Source organism: Sus scrofa, chromosome 14 (assembly GCF_054392235.1).
Source record: "Sus scrofa isolate SSC_HxYL_T2T_F1_AM1 chromosome 14, Sscrofa_HxYL_maternal_Yorkshire_Landrace_v2.0, whole genome shotgun sequence".
Lineage (NCBI taxonomy): Eukaryota > Metazoa > Chordata > Mammalia > Artiodactyla > Suidae > Sus > Sus scrofa.
Window position 1 is genome coordinate 56,758,465 of NC_139396.1, and position 18,457 is coordinate 56,776,921.

The 18,457-nt window shown below is 39.8% G+C and overlaps 1 protein-coding gene across 1 annotated transcript in view; it reads right to left on the minus strand.

The window, feature by feature from the left end:
• FBXW8 (F-box and WD repeat domain containing 8) overlaps nt 1-18,457 on the minus strand; it is a 132,013-nt gene that overhangs the window by 88,344 nt on the left and 25,212 nt on the right.

The window sequence follows — 18,457 nt, forward strand, 5'->3', positions numbered from 1 at the left end:
TAAGAGTACAAAGAAAGGAGTGGAAACATAGTTATACTGGAGCAGTTTGGGTATACTATAGAAATTAAGTTGGTATTAATCAAAACTAGATAAGTTTTTGTTTTGTTTTGTTTTTTGCTTTTTAGGGCTGCACCCGTGGCATATTGAGGTTCCCAGGCTAGGGGTCTAACTGAAGCTACAGCTGCCAGCCTATGCCAGAGCCACAGAAACGCCAGATCCGAGCCACGTCTGTTACCTTCACTACAGCTCACAGCAATGCCAGATCCTTAACCCACTGAATGAGGCCAGGGGTCGAACTCAAAACCTCATGGTTCCTAGTCGGATTCATTTCTGCCGTGCCATGATGGGAACTCCAAAATTAGATCGTTTTAAGATGTTCACTATAGTTCCTAGGGCAACCATTAAGAAAATAATTCCAATGGAACAACAAAAGACCCAGAATCGCCAAAGCAATCCTGAGAAACAAAAACCAAGCAGGAGGCATAACTCTCCCAGACTTCAAGAAATACTACAAAGCCACAGTCATCAAAACAGTGTGGTACTGGTATCAAAACAGACAGACAGACCAATGGAACAGAATAGAGAATCTGGAAATTAACCCTGACACCTATGGTCAATTAATCTTTGACAAGGGAGGCAAGAACATCAAATGGGAAAAGGAAACTCTATTCAGCAAGCATTGCTGGGAAACCTGGACAGCTGCATGCAAAGCAATGAAACTAGAACACACCCTCACACCATGCACAAAAATAAACTCCAAATGGCTGAAAGACTTAAATATACGACAGGACACCATCAAACTCCTAGAAGAAAACATAGGCAAAACACTCTCTGACATCAACATCATGAATATTTTCTCAGGTCAGTCTCCCAAAGCAATAGAAATTAGAGCAAAAATAAACCCATGGGACCTCATCAAACTGAAAAGCTTTTGCACAGCAAAGGAAACCCAAAAGAAAACAAAAAGACAACTTACAGAATGGGAGAAAATAGTTTCAAATGATGCAACTGACAAGGGCTTAATCTCTAGAATATACAAGCAACTTATACAACTCAACAGCAAAAAAACCAATCAATCAATGGAAAAATGGGCAAAAGACCTGAATAGACATTTCTCCAAAGAAGATATACAGATGGCCAACAAACACATGAAAAAATGCTCAACATCGCTGATTATAAGAGAAATGCAAATCAAAACTACCATGAGATACCACCTCACACCAGTCAGAATGGCCATCATTCATAAATCCACAAATAACAAGTGCTGGAGGGGCTGTGGAGAAAAGGGAACCCTCCTGCACTGCTGGTGGGAATGTAAACTGGTACAGCCACTATGGAGAACAGTTTGGAGATACCTTAGAAATCTATACATAGAACTTCCATATGACCCTGCAATCCCACTCTTGGGCATCTATCCGGACAAAGCTCTACTTAAAAGAGACACGTGCACCCGCATGTTCATTGCAGCACTATTCACAATAGCCAGGACATGGAAACAATCCAAATGTCCATCGACAGAGGATTGGATTCGGAAGATGTGGTATATATACACGATGGAATACTACTCAGCCATAAAAAAGGATGACATCATGCCATTTGCAGCAACATGGATGGAACTAGAGAATCTCATACTGAGTGAAATGAGCCAGAAAGACAAAGACAAATACCATATGACATCACTTATAACTGGAATCTAATATCCAGCACAAATGAACATCTCCTCAGAAAAGAAAATCAATCATGGACTTGGAGAAGAGACTTGTGGTTGCCTGATGGGAGGGGGAGGGAGTGGGAGGGATCGGGAGCTTGGGCTTATCAGTCACAACGTAGAATAGATTTATAAGGAGATCCCGCTGAATAGCATTGAGAACTATGTCTAGATACTCATGTTGCAACAGAAGAAATGGTGGGGGAAAAACTGTAATTGCAATGTATACATGTAAGGATAACCTGACCCCCTTGCTGTACAGTGGGAAAATAAAATTAAAATAAAAAAAAAAAAAAAAAAAAAAAAAAAAAAAAAAAAAAAAAAAAAAAAGAAAAATGGGTAGTAGGAAGCTTCTCCTGATCCCAAAAAAAAAAAAAAAAAAAAAAAAAAAAAAAAAAAAAAAAAAAAAAAAAAGAAAATAATTCCAAAATATGATACAAGAAACAAAAGAATTAGAATCGTATGCTAGAAAAATAATCTAACACAAAAGAAGATAGTAATATAGGAACAAAAAAGACATAACCTACTGAAAATAAATAGCAAAATGCCAGAAATAATGTTTCCTTATCAGTAATTACATAACATGCAAATGGACTAAACATTCCAATCAAGACAGACTGGCAGGAGTTTCCATGTGGCTCAGTGGGATAAAAATCTGACTGTGGCAGCTCAGGTAGCTACAGAGGTACAGCTTAGATTCCTGACCCAGAGCAGTGGGTTAAGGATCTGGCATTCCCACTGCTGTGGAGTAGGTCACAGCTGCAATTTGAATTCAATCCTGGCCTGGAAACTTTCATAAGTTTCAGGTGGGGAAAAAAAAAAAGACTGATTGGCAGAATAAACAAACATGACTTAACTATGTGCTATCTACAGGAGACATACTTCAGATTCAAACACACAGACAAGCTGAAAGTAAAAGGAGGGAAAAAGACATGCCATGCAAATACACAAAAGAGCCATAATTTGTATACTAATACCACATAAAATAAACTTTAAGCCAAAAATTGTTACTAGAGGAGCTCCAGCTGTGGCACAGTGGGTTAATGATCTGGCATTATCTCTGTGGTGATGCCAGTTCGAACCCAAGCCCACTGCAGTAGGTTAATGATTGGACATTGCCACTGCTGTAGCATGGGTCACAGCTGTGGCTCAGATTCAGTCCTTGGCCCAGGAACTTCCATATGCTTCAGGTGCAGATGAGAAAGAAAAAAATCGTTACTTGAGACAGGAAATTTTTGTAATATCAATCCATCATGAAGAATAACTATTAGAAATATACGCACTTAGAGCTCCAAAATAAATGAAGCAAAAACTGATAAAATCGAAGAATAAATGAACTCAACAATACTTGAAGATTAAAAGTCCACTTTCAATAATAGAATAACTAAGCAGAATATCAAGGAAATATAATAACTGAATACTACAAACCAACTAGACGTAAGAGACATCCATAGAATGAACAGTCTACCCAACAACAATGCGCATTTTTCTCAAGTGCAATGGAGTATTCTCCAGGATACACTATATGCTAAGCCATAAAACAAATCTCAATAAATCTGAAAGGACTGAAATCATACAAAAATGTACTCTGACCACAATGGAACTGAAATCAGAAATGAAGAACATAGAGAAATTTGCAAAATTCACAACTGTATGGATATAAAACAGTATACTCCTAAATAACCAATAAGTCAAATAAGAAATTGCAAGAGAAACTAGAAAATACTTTGAGATAACTGAAAATGGAACATACAAAATGTCTGGGACACAGTGAAAGCAGTGCTTTGAGGGAAATTCATAACTGAAAACTATACTAAAAAAGATCTTAAACTAGAAAAAGAAAACTAAACCCAAAACAAGCAGAATGAAGAAAATAATGAAGAATACAACCGAAATTAGTGAAATAGAGGGGGAAAAATATCAAGGAAATAAAAATTGTTTCTTTAAAAAGATCAACAAAATTGACAAATCTTTAGCCAGACTGACTGAGAGGGAAAAATCCAGACCACTGAATCACTAAAATCAAAAATGAAAGAAAGGCAAAAGTTCCCATGTGGTTCAGCAGATTAAGGATCCAGCATTGGAGCATTGGAGCAGCTGTGGTACAGGTAACAACTGTAACACAAGTTCAATCCCTGGCCCTGGAACTTCCATATGCCATGGGGGCGGCCAAAAAAGAAAAGAAAAAAGAAAGAGAGGCCATCACCAGCCATCACAAAAATGAAAAGGATTGTGTATTATGACCAATTATATGCCAACAAATGAGACAAACCAGATGAGATAGATACATTCCTATAAAGGCACAAAATACTGAAACTGACTCAAGAAGAAATAGAAAATCTGAATAGAACAAGAGGTTGAATCAGCAATTTAAAAACTTCACACAAAGAAAAGCTCAAGTCCAATGGCTTCACTGGTGAACTGTACCATAGGTTTACAAAGGAATTAACACCAATCATTCACAAACTCTTCCAAAAAAAGAAGAGGGAACACTTCCCAACTCATTCTAGGAGTCCAACATTACCCTGATACATAAACCAAAGACACCACAATATCCCTTATGAATATATACAAAAATTTTCAACAAAATACTTGCAAACTGAATCCAGCAATATGTAAAAAGGAGTATACACCATGATAAAATGCAATTTACCCCAGGAATGCAAGGTTGGTTACATTTTTTTAAAAAAATCAACGTAACACATCATATTACTAAAGACAAAAACCACATGAAGTTCTCATTTAAAAAGTATAAAATTAAAAATAAAGGAGTTCTTTATATTCAAAAAACATCTACACTGTACAAAAAAATCATGGCATGTTTCCTTTACATAATAATTTCTCCAAAGAGACCTAAAGTGATAAGGATATATATACATATATACATAAATCTGATAACATTTTCAGGAATATGTCTTTATGATTGTGCCTATTATTCAAGAAGTAATGTGATTAACAGAAAACCAGTTACAGCTGTGGAGGGTGGGGGGACAGAATCTAGTGCCAGATCTCCAACTAGCTGTGTTACTATGGAAAAGTAACTATGCTTTTCTGTACCTCTTTCCTCCTCCGTGAAATGAAGAATGGAGGTGTAGAAGTCAGATCCCAAAATGTCCCTTCAAGCACTATATTCTAGGACTTTGGGGCCCTAGTTTCCTCAACTTGAAAATGATGAGCAATATACCCACCACTGAAAGAAAAAAAAGCTCACAAAAAAGTACCCCACAATATAATTCTTTCCGCATATGTCACATACTATTACAGATCACTACTGAAAGCACTACAGGATATACAAATTCCTTTCTATGACATCATGCTGTTTCAAATATTACTTTAATAAAGTGGTTTTATTAAAGCTATAATGGCTTTTTGCTTGCTCCATGGCAGTAGCAGAGAGTCTAGAATTTACAAAGTAAAAATCAGAAACCAAAAACTCAGCTCAACTCAGTCCCAAATTTTCTCATTTTCCAACTCAAACTGTACTAAAAATAATCATTATTACAATACCTTACTCAACCAAAAGCATTGCAAAGCAATACTGACCAAAAGAACACTCTGATGGCACGTTAAAGTGCTGGTTTCCTTAATTACATTTTTTTTTTTTTTTTTTTTTTTTTTTTTTTTTTGCTGTATATGTGGGCATGCAAGCTCTAGGTGTAATAGTTACATCAAGTAAGTCACCCTCTGTAGGCATGGACAGGCTGCATAAAATCCACAGGATCAGAAGTTAGGACCTGGCAGCATAAAAGGCTTTTGCCACTTTTCTGAACCAAAGCATCACACTGTAATGCTGAAGGTGTCATACTAACTCAAATTTTCAACGGTTTAGAAACTAAAAACGTAAAAGGTGTTGGAGATAAACTAGGCACATTTCTTCATTGCATAAATGCTCCTTAGAGCATCCCTGGCCTGCAGAAGGCTTCTGGTAAAGAGCTGACCTCCCCAAATCACTGACTCACTGCAAGACACTCTATTAGAAAGTACTTCCTTCCATTGGTTGGAAAACAAGATTCTATCTATGGCCATGGTTTTTTCTGAGTTGAAAAAAACAAAAAAACAAAAAAAAAACCTATTCACTCTTCCACCAGACAGCTCCTTAAATATCTGAAGGCACCCATCTTATCCCCCCTTAGTCACTTCTTCATTGGTCTAAATACTACCCATTTTCTTCCTTCACAGGACTAGCTTTCATGACCATTATCTCTGAAATGTACCCTAGTATTTATGCTTCTATAGCGTCCCTCTCAAATGTGGTACTCAGGTCTAAACAAAATCCCACATAGAGAGACTGTCAAGTGCCATTAACAGAAGAATTTTATCAGATAGTAATTTGCTACTTCCCTTGAAGATACATCATGGCTACTGAACATATGGTGCAGAGCTTCTGGAGTCCATTTATTCTATTAATATTTAAGGCAAACAAAATGGTATAAAGACTATCACAAACACTCATGGCCTAACCACCCCACTTAGGAAATATTACCAATTATTTTAAAACTCCTATGCATCTCTCAGTGTCCACATCTCTTTCTCCTCAAGGGTAATCCCAATTTGGTATTTGTCAATCTTCAGTCTTTTTAAACACACATTCTGGAGTTCCCATCATGGCTCAGTGGAAACAAATCTGACTAGCATCCATGATGACCCAGGTTCGATCCCTGGCTTCGCTCAGTGGGTTAAGGATCCAGCATTGCCATGAGCTGTGACAGATGCAGCTCAGATCTGGCATTGCTGTGGCTGTGGTGTAGGCTGGCAGCTGTAGCTCCAACTCAACACCTAGCCTGAGAACCTCCATATGCTGTGGGTGTGGCCCTAAAAAGACAAAAAATAAAACAAAATGAAACACCCACAAATTTCAATTAAAAAAGTCTAATTTCTTACTCTCACACTATCATGTTTTAAACATAAATTCTTAACTTTGTAAACTTTTCATTTTTATTTTTATTTTAAGAAGTATATGAATTTTTAATTTTGAGAAACAGGGCAAAATTGCCCTCCATGGAATTAGTATCAGTTTTTTTTATTATAGTTAATTTACAATACTTTCCATCTATTTTAAATCCCAACTCACTGCATGTACCCACCTGCAGCATTTTATATCATCTTTCCATCTCTATTCTGTCATCCACTGCATTAGCTACTTCTCCCTTACATAAGTCATCTGCAAAATATAGTCTGTGGGCCTTCATGTCTTAATTATTTAAAAAAAAATTAACCAGGACGGGACTGAGGACAGAGCCTGTGGCAAACCACTAGAGCCCTCCCCCCAGGCTGTCATGGATCCACGTTAAGTAGCCCACTCTGGGCACAGCCACAGCATCAGCTACAAATCCACTTAACCACACTGTCATCCCATACTTCTCCATCTTAGCCATGAAGGCACCAGGGAAACAAACCCTCATCTGATCACAAGTGGTCAGGCAATAAAGAAAGGGAAAATGACTCAATAACACTGGAGTTCCAGTTTTGACTAGACAGAGCACCATAGTTTTATTTTTGGCACGTCTGGTCCACAGCTGAGCCTGTCCATGACACTGGGTGGTGTCTGTCCATCTGTCTGTGCCAAAGTGAGTTTCAGTACAAGGCAATCATGAAGTACAGATAGGGAAAGACCAACATCAGCTGTGATGGAGCCAGGTTACAACTCAAATAGCTCCAGAGCAGAGTATTTCTTCCACAGGCCCCTGGAATTCAGGGTTAAATAAAATATAAGGGTAAACACAGACAACCTTATGGCTTCTTAAAAGTGCATAGTGCTAACTAAACATAAGGTAGTTTACTCTGATCTTTGGGATACCTCAGCTCTTTTTTGTAAAAACCATGAAATGTAAAATGTTGGAGAAATTATGAAATATAACTACTGGATGAAAGACTCAGAATAGCTAAGATATCATGTAAATGTAGGTCATTATTTCATTACATAGACCAGCACTTCCAAAAGCATGAAACATGTTCAATAGAACAGCAGCTCCTCAGGGTATTAGTAAGTTACTTTTTTTTTTTTTTTTGCTTTTTAGGGCCACACCCATGACATGTGGAAGCTCCCAGGCTAGTGGTCAAATTGAAGCTACACCTGCTGACCTACACCACAGCCAAAGAAACACAGGACCCAAGCCATGTCTACGACCTATGCCACAGCTCACGGCAATGCTGGATCCCCAACCCACTGAGCAAGGCCAGGGGTCAAACCCGCATCCTCATGGATACCAATTGGATTCGTACCCGCTGCGCCACAACAGCAACTCCAATAAGTTACTTTAAAAAAAAAAATTTAAAGGATTTTAATTTTTTCCATTATAGCTGGTTTACAGTGTTCTGTCAATTTTCTACTGTACAACAAGGTGACCCAGTCACACATTATATATATACATTCTTTTTCTCACATTATCCTCCATCACAAGTGACTAGATATAATTCCCAGTGCTATACAGCAGGATCTCATTGCTTACCCATTCCAAAGGCAATAGTTTGCATCTATTAACCCCAGATTCCCAGTCCATCCCATTCCCTCCCCCTCCCCCTCGGCAACCACAAGTCTGTTCTCCAATTCCATGACTTTCTTTTCTATGGAAAGGTTCTTTTGTGCAGTACATTAGACTCCAGACATAAGTGATATATAGTATTTGTCTTTCTCTGACTTACTTCACTTAGTATGAGAGTCTCTAGTTCTATCTATGTTGCTACAAATGGTATTATTTTGTTCTTTTCTATGGCTGAGTAGTATTCCACCGTGTATATATACCACATTTTCTTAATCCATTCATCTGTCTGTTTCCATGTCTTGGCTATTGTGAATATTGCTGCAATGAACATACAGATGCATGTGTCTTTTTCAAGGAAAGTTTTGTCTGGATATATGCCCAAGAGTGGGATTGCTGGGTCATACGGTAGTTGTTTATTCAGTTTTCTGAGGTACCTCCATACTGTTTTCCATAGTGGTTGTACCAATTTACATTCCCACCAATAGTGAAGGAGGGTTCCCTTTTCTCCACACCCTCTATAGCATTTGTTATTTGTGGACTTACTCATGATAGCTATTCTGACAGGTATGAGGTGGTACCTCATAGAAGTTTTGATTTGCATTTCTCTAATCATCGGTGATGTTGAGCATTTTTTTCATGTGCTTGTTGGCCATCTGTTTATCCTAACAAGTTACTTTTAAAAAAGATTCCATGGTCACATGAGTTTAGAGAATACTGGTTTGAACAAAACTGAGCAGGGCTCTTCACTGCAGAACTTCTCAAGAGTTTTTAACAGACATGTGCTGCACACTCCTAAGAAGGAGATATAAGAAAGCTGCATTCCTCCAGCTTATCTGGCTCCTGAACTCTTCTTGCAAGAAGGGCCTCAAAATTCCAGGGCTCTCCAGAAGATACCTTAGAGAATAGCAACATGGGTTATTGGTCTACAGATTTAAGCTATATGTTGGGCACTAACTGCATACTGGGCACTAAGGCCAGCAATTCTCATCCACTTTCCACCTCAAGCTACCAAACTGACACCTTTTGTAGGTGGGTGACATACCATGGATGTGCCCAGAGTCTAGGCTGCCTTCCTAGGTATCACTGAAGAAGCTAGAGGTGAAAAGCTTTGGTCTCCGGCTTTACAGTGAGGTTAGATCACAAGACTCCCCAAATAAGGGGCAATCTTTTAAATTCTGACAGTCTAAAAATCAACTACGAGGCTGCAGCGGCTCCTTTGTTAGATGGAGCTAGTGAATCATCAGCATTTCAGAATCCAAATTCAATGCTCAGTGAATATCCCAACTAAATTAAAAAATCAGGATAAGTTTTCATAAGAACTAAACTGTATAAATTACGGCCACTTTAAAACAGAGAAACTGGAGTTCCCATTGTGGCTCAGCAGGTTACAAGCCCGACTAGTATCGATGAGGATGCAGGTTCGATCCCTGGCCTCATTCAATGGGTTAAGGATCTGGTGCTGCTGTGAGCTGTGATGTAGGTCACAGATGAGGCTCGGATCCCTTATTCCTGTGGCTGTGGCTGGCAGTTGCAGCTCTGATTGGACCCCTAGCCTGGAAACTTCCACATGCTGCAGATGCAGCCCTAAAAAGACAAAAAGGAAAAACTGAGACTTTCAAGAGGTCTCAAATATGTTATACCTTCAAAACCTTGGAAGCTGAAAACATTTTTTTTTATCAGCTTCAAAGAAAATGCCAAGTAATCTTAAATAACACAATCTGAAATTTGTACAACAGGGTTATGGGATGAAAACCTGACAACAAGAAGTTGACGTTTCCGTGTATCACCCCCACTGCTAACCCCCAGATCACAGGGCTTCTTCTGCAGAAAATAATATTCAGGATAAAGTTTAAATCTTGGATAAAAAACAATAAAGCTCTCTAAGGGATTTATAAAAGCTAGAGGTGAGAATTACTTCTAAAAAGGGATCAGGATTGTACCTACAATTAGGTATTAAACACAGAAATGTGCCAACGATTTCTTAAGCAAACTATAAAAGGAGGGCTGCCTTTTTATTCTTCTTTTAAAGAGAACAAAAACAACAGGTTTTAAGAATTTAATCCTGAAGGGGAAAAAAAATTAACAAGAAAAAGATCTAGTCAAACCTTTAAACTTTTTTAAAACAAGTAAATTTGAAAGAGTCTCACCAAAAGGAAATATAGTAGTTTTGATTTCTTAAATTACATTAAATCTAGAAAGTTTACAAGCGTCAATTTTCCAAAGCCCTAACTTTAATATAGCAGGATTGGAATGGCCCTGCCCAGTAAAAGCCCCACTGAGTGAGTCTCAGCTGCAAGAATTTGCTAATAAAAGTGTCTCCAGCATTGTGCTTTATAGCACCACTATGAATTGCAGCATTAAAAAAAAAAAAAAATCCCTTGGCTCAAAAACTAACTTTATTAACTCTGCCTGGATTAGGGTTACCAGTGAGGACCACAACAGGGGGAAGGTGTCATTGTTCCAGTTACACACACTGATACACGAAGAACATACAGTACTCAGACAGCTGTATACAGACTCATTATCGAATTTCTCTCCTTCCCATTCACTCTTGAACACACTCACTCTTGCCCCTGCCACACCACCAACATCCAATTGCTAAATCGAACAGTCATTTCTTCGTCCTCCTCTCACTTGACTACCAGCACTGCTTATCATCTTTGACCACCTTCACCTCCTAGAAAACTGTTTTCCCTTAGTTCAGGGAAGTATGCATGGTGGGTTTTCTTCCCATCTCACAGGTACCACCTTCTTAGTCTCCTTAGCATCTAATCTCCCTGGTGTGCCAAGCTCAACCCCCTCTATCTACACTAGCTTCCCTGGTGGTCCTGGTCAGTTTCCTGGCTTTAAACACCATCATGTGCTGACAGCTTCCAAATTTACATCTTCAGCTTCCAAATTAACACCTTCAACCCAGAACTCATCTGCAACCTCACAACCAAGTACTGATCTCCCCCTCAAACTTGCTCAACCCACTGTTTCCCCCTCATCAGTAACAGCAACCTTATCCATCCAGCTTCTAAAGCTAGACACCCTGAAGTCCTGTTGACTCTTCTTTCTCTCCCCACACCCATTCCATCAGCAACCCTGATTTCACCCACTTCTACCAGCATAGTCCTGGTCCAAACCACCATGTGATCTTGGTAGCCTTCAAACTGCTCTCCTTGATGCCAGCCTTGTCCCCCTGCATTTTCTTCACATAGCAACGAAGATGATCCCTTTTAAAATGTAAGTCAGGAGTTCCCGTCGTGGCGCAGTGGTTAACGAATCCGACTAGGAACCATGAGGTTGCGGGTTCGGTCCCTGCCCTTGCTCAGTGGGTTAACGATCCGGCGTTGCCGTGAGCTGTGGTGTGGGTCGCAGACGCGGCTCGGATCCCGTGTTGCTGTGGCTCTGGCGTAGGCCGGTGGCTACAGCTCCAATTCAACCCCTAGCCTGGGAACCTCCATATGCCGCGGGAGCGGCCCAAAGAAATAGCAAAAAGACAAAAAAAAAAAAAAAAAAAAAAAAATGTAAGTCAGACTTTGTCACTCCTCTGCTTAAAACACTTCAGTGGGAGTTCTCGTCGTGGCTCAGTGGTAACAAACCCAACTAGTATCCATGAGGACTTGGGTTCAATCCCTGGCCTTGCTCAGTGGGTTAAGGATCCGGCATTGCCATGAGCTGTGGTGTAAGTTGAAGATGTGGCTTGGATCTGGTGTTGCTGTAGCTGTGGCCAGTGGCTACAGCTCTGATTCACCCTAGCCTGGGAACTTCCATACGCTGCTGGTGCAGCCCTAAAAAGACAAAAAAACCCACAACAACAACAAAACAAAAAAACCCACTTCAATGGCTTCCCATCTCATTCAGAGTAAAAGATCAAGTTCTGTTAAAAGATTAAGTACCTTTTGAATTTGGACTAGCTCTCCTTCTCTCATGAGCATCTGCTCTCTACATCCCTGTATTAGTTTCCTATTGATATTCTAACAACTTATCACAAATCTGTAAGTTAAAATAACACATTTATTCTCTTACAGTTCTGGAGGCCAGAAATCTAAAATCAAGGTGTTAGCAGCTGGGTTGCACTCCTTCTGGAGGCTTCAGAGGACAATCTGTTTCCTTAACTTTTCCAGGTTTAAAAGGACACCTAGATTCCTTGGCTTATGCCCTCTTCCTCCATTTTCAAAGCCAGCAAGGTAGGACCTCTCCTCCCTGACCTCTTGCCTCCCTCTGAGGAGCTTTGTAATTACATTGAATCCACCTGGACAATCCAAGCTAATCACCCCATCTCAAGATCCTTAATTTACACCTGCAAAGGTCCATTTACCATAAAAAGGTAACATTCACAGGTCTGAGGTTTGACATGAATATCTTTGGGAAGCCATCATCCAGCTACCACAAGCCACTCTGACTTTCCTGCTCAAACACAACAGGTGTGCTCACCTTACGCCTTTGTACTTGCTACTCATCTTTGCCAGAGACCAGCACAGGCTGCCCTTTCCCTCCTTCAGGTCTCTACTCAAAGATCACTTTCTCCATCAAGTCTTCCCTGGCCACTTAAAACTGCAACCCCAACATCTCTGCTGCCTTATTTTTCTCCATGGCATTTCTCACCCTCTGATACAGCCTATATTTAATGATGTATTTGCTGCATATAATGTAAAGCTTTCTAAAAGGCAGAGGTTTTCTATGTCTTGTTCACTGCTCTGTTCACTGTCTAGAATAGTACATGCACATAGTACAAATAACTCTGCAAATAACTCAGTGGGAAGAGTAAGTCCAACTTTTTTAAAGTTCAACACTTCAAAAAACTAGAATGTTTTTATTTTCAAAGGTCAGCTCCTCACAGGTTCTGGCCTCAGGAGGCCCTGACTTTTTTATTCAACTCTCTCTTGCCTTTTTTTTTTTTTTTTTTTTTTTTTTTTGTCTTTTTAGGGCAGAACCCGTGGCATATGGAGGTTCCCAAGTGAGGGGTCGAATTGGAGCTGTAGCTGCCGGCCTACACCACAGCAATCCTTAACCCACTGAGGGAGGCCAGGGATCGAACCTGCATCCTCAAGGATGCTAGTGAGATTTGTTTCTGCTGAGTCACAACAGATTTGCTTTCTGATTTTTCTCTTTTAAATTTTAGTACAGGAAATTTCAGTCACACAAAATAAATTGAACAGGATAAAAAACTCCCAAGTCCCCATTACTCTGTTGAAATTATTGTCAGTACTTTGCCATTCTTGTTTCAGCTAGCTCCCCATCTTTTTTCTGGAGTTGCTTTGCTCTTCCCTAACTCCTTTTAGAAGAGGCACTCATTGCAACCTGGCGAACTCAAAGAAAATTCCTGTGAGTTCTTGGTGTATATTCCTGGGGGCAAAGGTGGAAGTTAAGAACTAAGGGAACCCTGCCAGCAGCTATAGGTCCTCAAAATCATTTCTGCACTGAAAATCAACCCAGCCAGGCTTGGCTCTAACTTCCTGACTTTTAAAGATGTCATTAAGATCTGCAGCTAAAAAAACTCAGATTTTAGTTTCTCCTATTTGGACATCTGGGAAGATCATAAGACCGTATTTTCCTTGAAACTTGAAGTATCATAATCTAATATACTGGGCTTTAGTTCCAGAATTACTTATTTATTTTAGTAACACCTACTTCTTCCTTGCCAGTTTTATTATAAATCTTGTTTTTAACCTCTCCTTCCCTCTTTTTCTTTATTACATTCTTCAGGCACATTTTCCTACCTTTTACTTGAAAAGCATGGTCTTGTTGCCTTTGCAGTCCAATTTCTAAAATTATACATTAGGAGTTCCTGTTGTGGCTCAATGATAGTAAACCCAACTAGTATCCATGAGGACTCAGGTTCAATCCCTGGCCTCGCTCAATGGGTTAAGGATCCCGAGTTGCCATGAGCTATGGTATAGGTCACAGATGTGGTTCTGATCTGCTGCTGTTGTGGCTGTGGCATAGGCCAGCAGCTGTAGCTCTGATTCGACCCCTAGCCTAGGAACTTCCATATCCCATGAGTGGGGCCCTAAAAGGACAATAATTAATTAAATTACACATTTGGAAATACACATAACTAAAATATATGTTAAAGTGAAAATAAAAAAATAAAATTATAGAGAACAAATTTGCTGTTGTCAGGGGTTAGGGATAGGGAAGGTGTGGCTTTAAAAGAGTAGCAGGATTCTTGTGATTGAAGTTCTGTGTCTTGCTTGTGTGCTCACTCAGATCTACACATGTAATAAAACTGCACAGAACTAAATACACACAAATAAGTTCCTGTTAAACTGGTGAAATCTGAGTGTTGATTCCTGGTTTTGATACTATGCTGCATACAGTTCTGCAAGACATTACCAATGAAAGAAACTGAGGAAAGGGTACACAGAACTTCTCTGTACTATTTTTTGCAACTTCCCATGGATTTATAATGACTTTTATAGGTTTTTGGGTTTTTTTTTTTTTTTTTTTTTTTTTTTTTCGTTTTTGGCCATATCCTTGGCAGGGCGAAGTTCCTGGGCCAGGGAACAAACTCAAGCAACAGCTGCAACCCAAGCCACTGCAGCGACAACACTTGATCCTTAACCCACTGGGCCACAAGAGAACTCTGACTTTTCCAGGTTTTTTTTGTTTGTCTTTTTTTTTAGGGCCATACCCGTGGCATATGGAAGTTCCCTGGCTGGGTTGGAATTGGAGCTGCAGCTAAACCTACACCACAGCTCACAGCAATGCAGGATCCTTAACCCACTGAGAGAGGCCAGGGATCATACCCACAACCTCATGGATATTAGTTGGTTCTTTACTACACAGCCACAATGTGAACTCCCTGAATTTTCCAGTATTTTAAATGAATATTGGTAAATACCTAAAAACCTTTGCTTCTTAGGATTACTCATGTTGCAATTTAACAGCACACTTTTCTCATATAAACCAATTTAATAATTTTAAAAAGTGACAATTTTGTAACTGTTATTTTAAAATGCTACCCTATAACGTGCCTGGAAATCCTGTGGGCATACATACAAAAAAGAACATAAAATTATAAATAGTAAAATGATAAACTGCTCAATGAAATGCCCCAAGCATAAGTGCTGACTAGAAGCCACAACAGTTGAGACATTTTAGTGTGGACCTGTCCCACGGAGATATTAAATGCCTCAGGGACAACCATGGAGAGCAAGGAGCTAGAGAGGTCAGCATCAAGAGAACACAAGGATCACAAAGTAGGAGGACTTTAGCTCTGAAGCCTAAAGCCTCACAAAGCAGAAAAGAGAGGGGGTTGCTGCACAGAGACAAAGTCAGAGCCAAATCAGTTCTCCAGCACAGTCTGTGGCATAATGAAATCTCAGAAGTCCTCCGCAATCAGGGTTCCTTATTGTTAGTCAGTTACCAATTTGGCATAAAGATCTAAGCAAGCAAGTTTTCTCCAAGGGCACACATATAGTTCAAGTGCCAATTCCAAATAACTGGCCCAAGCAATTTCACTGAAATCCCAAGGCAGCTAGATTAAAGGAGAACCAGAGAGAAAGAGCAAGACAGAGAATGAGCCACCTCTAAAATAAAATCATAAAGCAGCAGGACATTCCATTCAACAGAAGGCCCTTTCCCCTGTTTCAAAAATAAAAACACCATGAGAAATAAATGAAAATGGCTACTTATTTTTATTACTTTGTGCTTTTATTTTAATGCTTGAAAAAAGAAAAAACAAACAAACAAAAAAAAAAAAAACAAAGCCAAGTCTACAAATTACTGGCCATCTAACTGTCATCCTGATGCAAAGCTCTATGAAAAAAAATCCTGGCTTCACAGATCAGAGCCACCTCAGGGGTTCTGTTTAAGGATATTTTCTATTCTCATACATGTGCTCTAAAAATTAGGTTCAACAACAACAACAAAAGCCCCAATCCAAATGGCCCAAGAGGGAAGAGTTCTGGTGGACAATTGGACTACTGTGTTGCAAATTAAACTGTTCACACCTGCAGAATAATCTCACCAGCATAACCAATCTACCCTGGAATGCAGCCGCATTGTACCAAAAAGGGGGTCTCTTCTTCCACCAGATCCTATCTTTCACTGATAAACTCTTTGGATGAGAAAACCAGCAGCAGATGTGAAAGCCACATGGCCCTCTACAAACCAGGAGAGCAAAAAGCAATGTTAAAAAAAAAAAAAAAAAAGATTCCTTAAACAGCAGCTCCCTATCAAGAATGAAGATTTTATCATCTAAGGCTGACTTTGTGGAAAGCTAGCTATTAGTCCCTGTTCCAAGACTTTGGCTAACTGCATCAGGCTGGAATCCAGGAGCTGGACTCATTTAGCTACACCCTTGTTTTCAACTTTTGGGAGCAGAGCCAATGTGTAAAGTTAGAATATAACAAATCCAATTTCCATGGGAAAGAAGACACTGTAGGTACTCTTAGTTAATGCAATCAATAGGCTCTGAGCATGGTTTACACTTCAAACATTTTTGTGAATTTCAGCCTCTGAATAATTTCTTCTATCATTTCCTAAAGATTCCACACTCTGCATCAAAAAATTTTGTCCTCTTAAGTGATACTGTAGCCATCAAGAATGATAAAAACCTTTTCACACTTATATTTATGTAGAAAAATAATTTTGATTAAGCAAAATGCTTTGTATTAGGGATATATGGCAAAACCATAATAGGGAAATAGAGTAAAACCAGAAATTTTCTAAACTGTCCTGTATTTTATGTCATTTCACTGAATTGCCATAGAGTCAGCAAGCTCTACCGTTTAAGTGTGGCTATAGTTTTCACCACTCTCAAAACTGCCTTAATATTTTTAACTTCATGTTCATGGTAGTGCTTTGGACTCTGCACCAGTAGTTCTCCCAACACTCAATTTCACCAAACCCTTTCTTCTGAAGGTACAGAAACTTGTATCATATGCATTATAGAATCCAGGGATGGGAAATGGTAACCACTAAACAAATTATTTCTTTGGCTGTTATGGGCAATGGATACTCCAGAGTCTTCTGGGGAACACAGTTGTCCATGAAAAGCCACATGAGGAGTTCCCATTGCAGCTCAGTAGAAACACATCCGACTAGTATTCATGAGGATGTGGGTTCCATCCTTGGCCTCACTCAGTGGGTCGGGGATCCTGCGCTGCTGTGAGCTGTGGTGTGGCTAGGATCCTGCATGCCTGAGGCTGTGTTATAGGCCGGCAGCTTTAGCTCCAATTTGACCCCTAGCCTGGGAACTTCCATATGCCACGGGTGCAGCCCTAAAAAGCAAAAAAAAAAAAAAAGCCACATGGTCAGTAATCAGTAATCATATACACATTTAACGTACAAGAAATTAGACACAAAGAGAACACAAGACTAATTTTAATGGCATAAACATTGTCTCTTATTTTATTTATTTCTTTAAATTTTCATAGCTGCACCCACAGCATATGGAAGTGCCCAGGCCAGGCAATGAATCCAAGCTGCAACCGCAACCTACACCACAGCAGCGGCAACGCCAGTTCCTTTAACCCAGTGCCCCAGGCCAGCGATCCAACCCGAACCTCAGCAGCAACTTGAGCTGCTGCAGTTGGATTCTTAACCCATTGCACCACAGTGGGAAATCCAACGCTTGCCTCTTAAAGCATGGCTAAAGCCACTCAGACATCACCTGGTAGAAATGCAGACTATGGGGCCCCACCCTGCACCTCCTGAATCCCAATTTGCATTTTATCAAGATGCTCTGTGATTCACGCATACGATCAACTCCAGCCTAGACTGTATCTCCCACTCTCATCCATGGGCATGTGCCCCAGAGTAGGCATGAGATGGGTGACCCTGATCTCCAATTCCCTCAATGGGTATCAGCTCTCACATGCCTCGCGCCTCATGAAGCAGTATTCTGGTGTTTGAAGGGTAATTTGGACTATACAGTGGAACATGACCTTCACTGCTTTGTCCCCAGGCTGACTCTCAGCTTCCAACCTAATGACTGGCTTGACTGGACCAAAGCCTCTCAATTTTGCATTAGAAACGGTGAGGAGATTAACAGTTCAGAGGATCACAGTAAAGGCTGAGCACAGTGTTGTCAGCCCAAGCATGCTACCACAGGTCAGCCAGAACTCAGACTGCAGGGAGAACACAGCTCTGGGGTGGATGGTCACAAAAAGATAAATACCACATGGTGATGTGGAATACAATCATTTAAGTTCAAGGTTGCTCTCCTTCAAGTAAAGCTGCTATCCGATCCATTAATTCTTTAAAGTTTGCCATTCTGTTAAGAAAATTATTGCTATGGAGGAGCTTCCTATATTTGAATTACACATGTAGG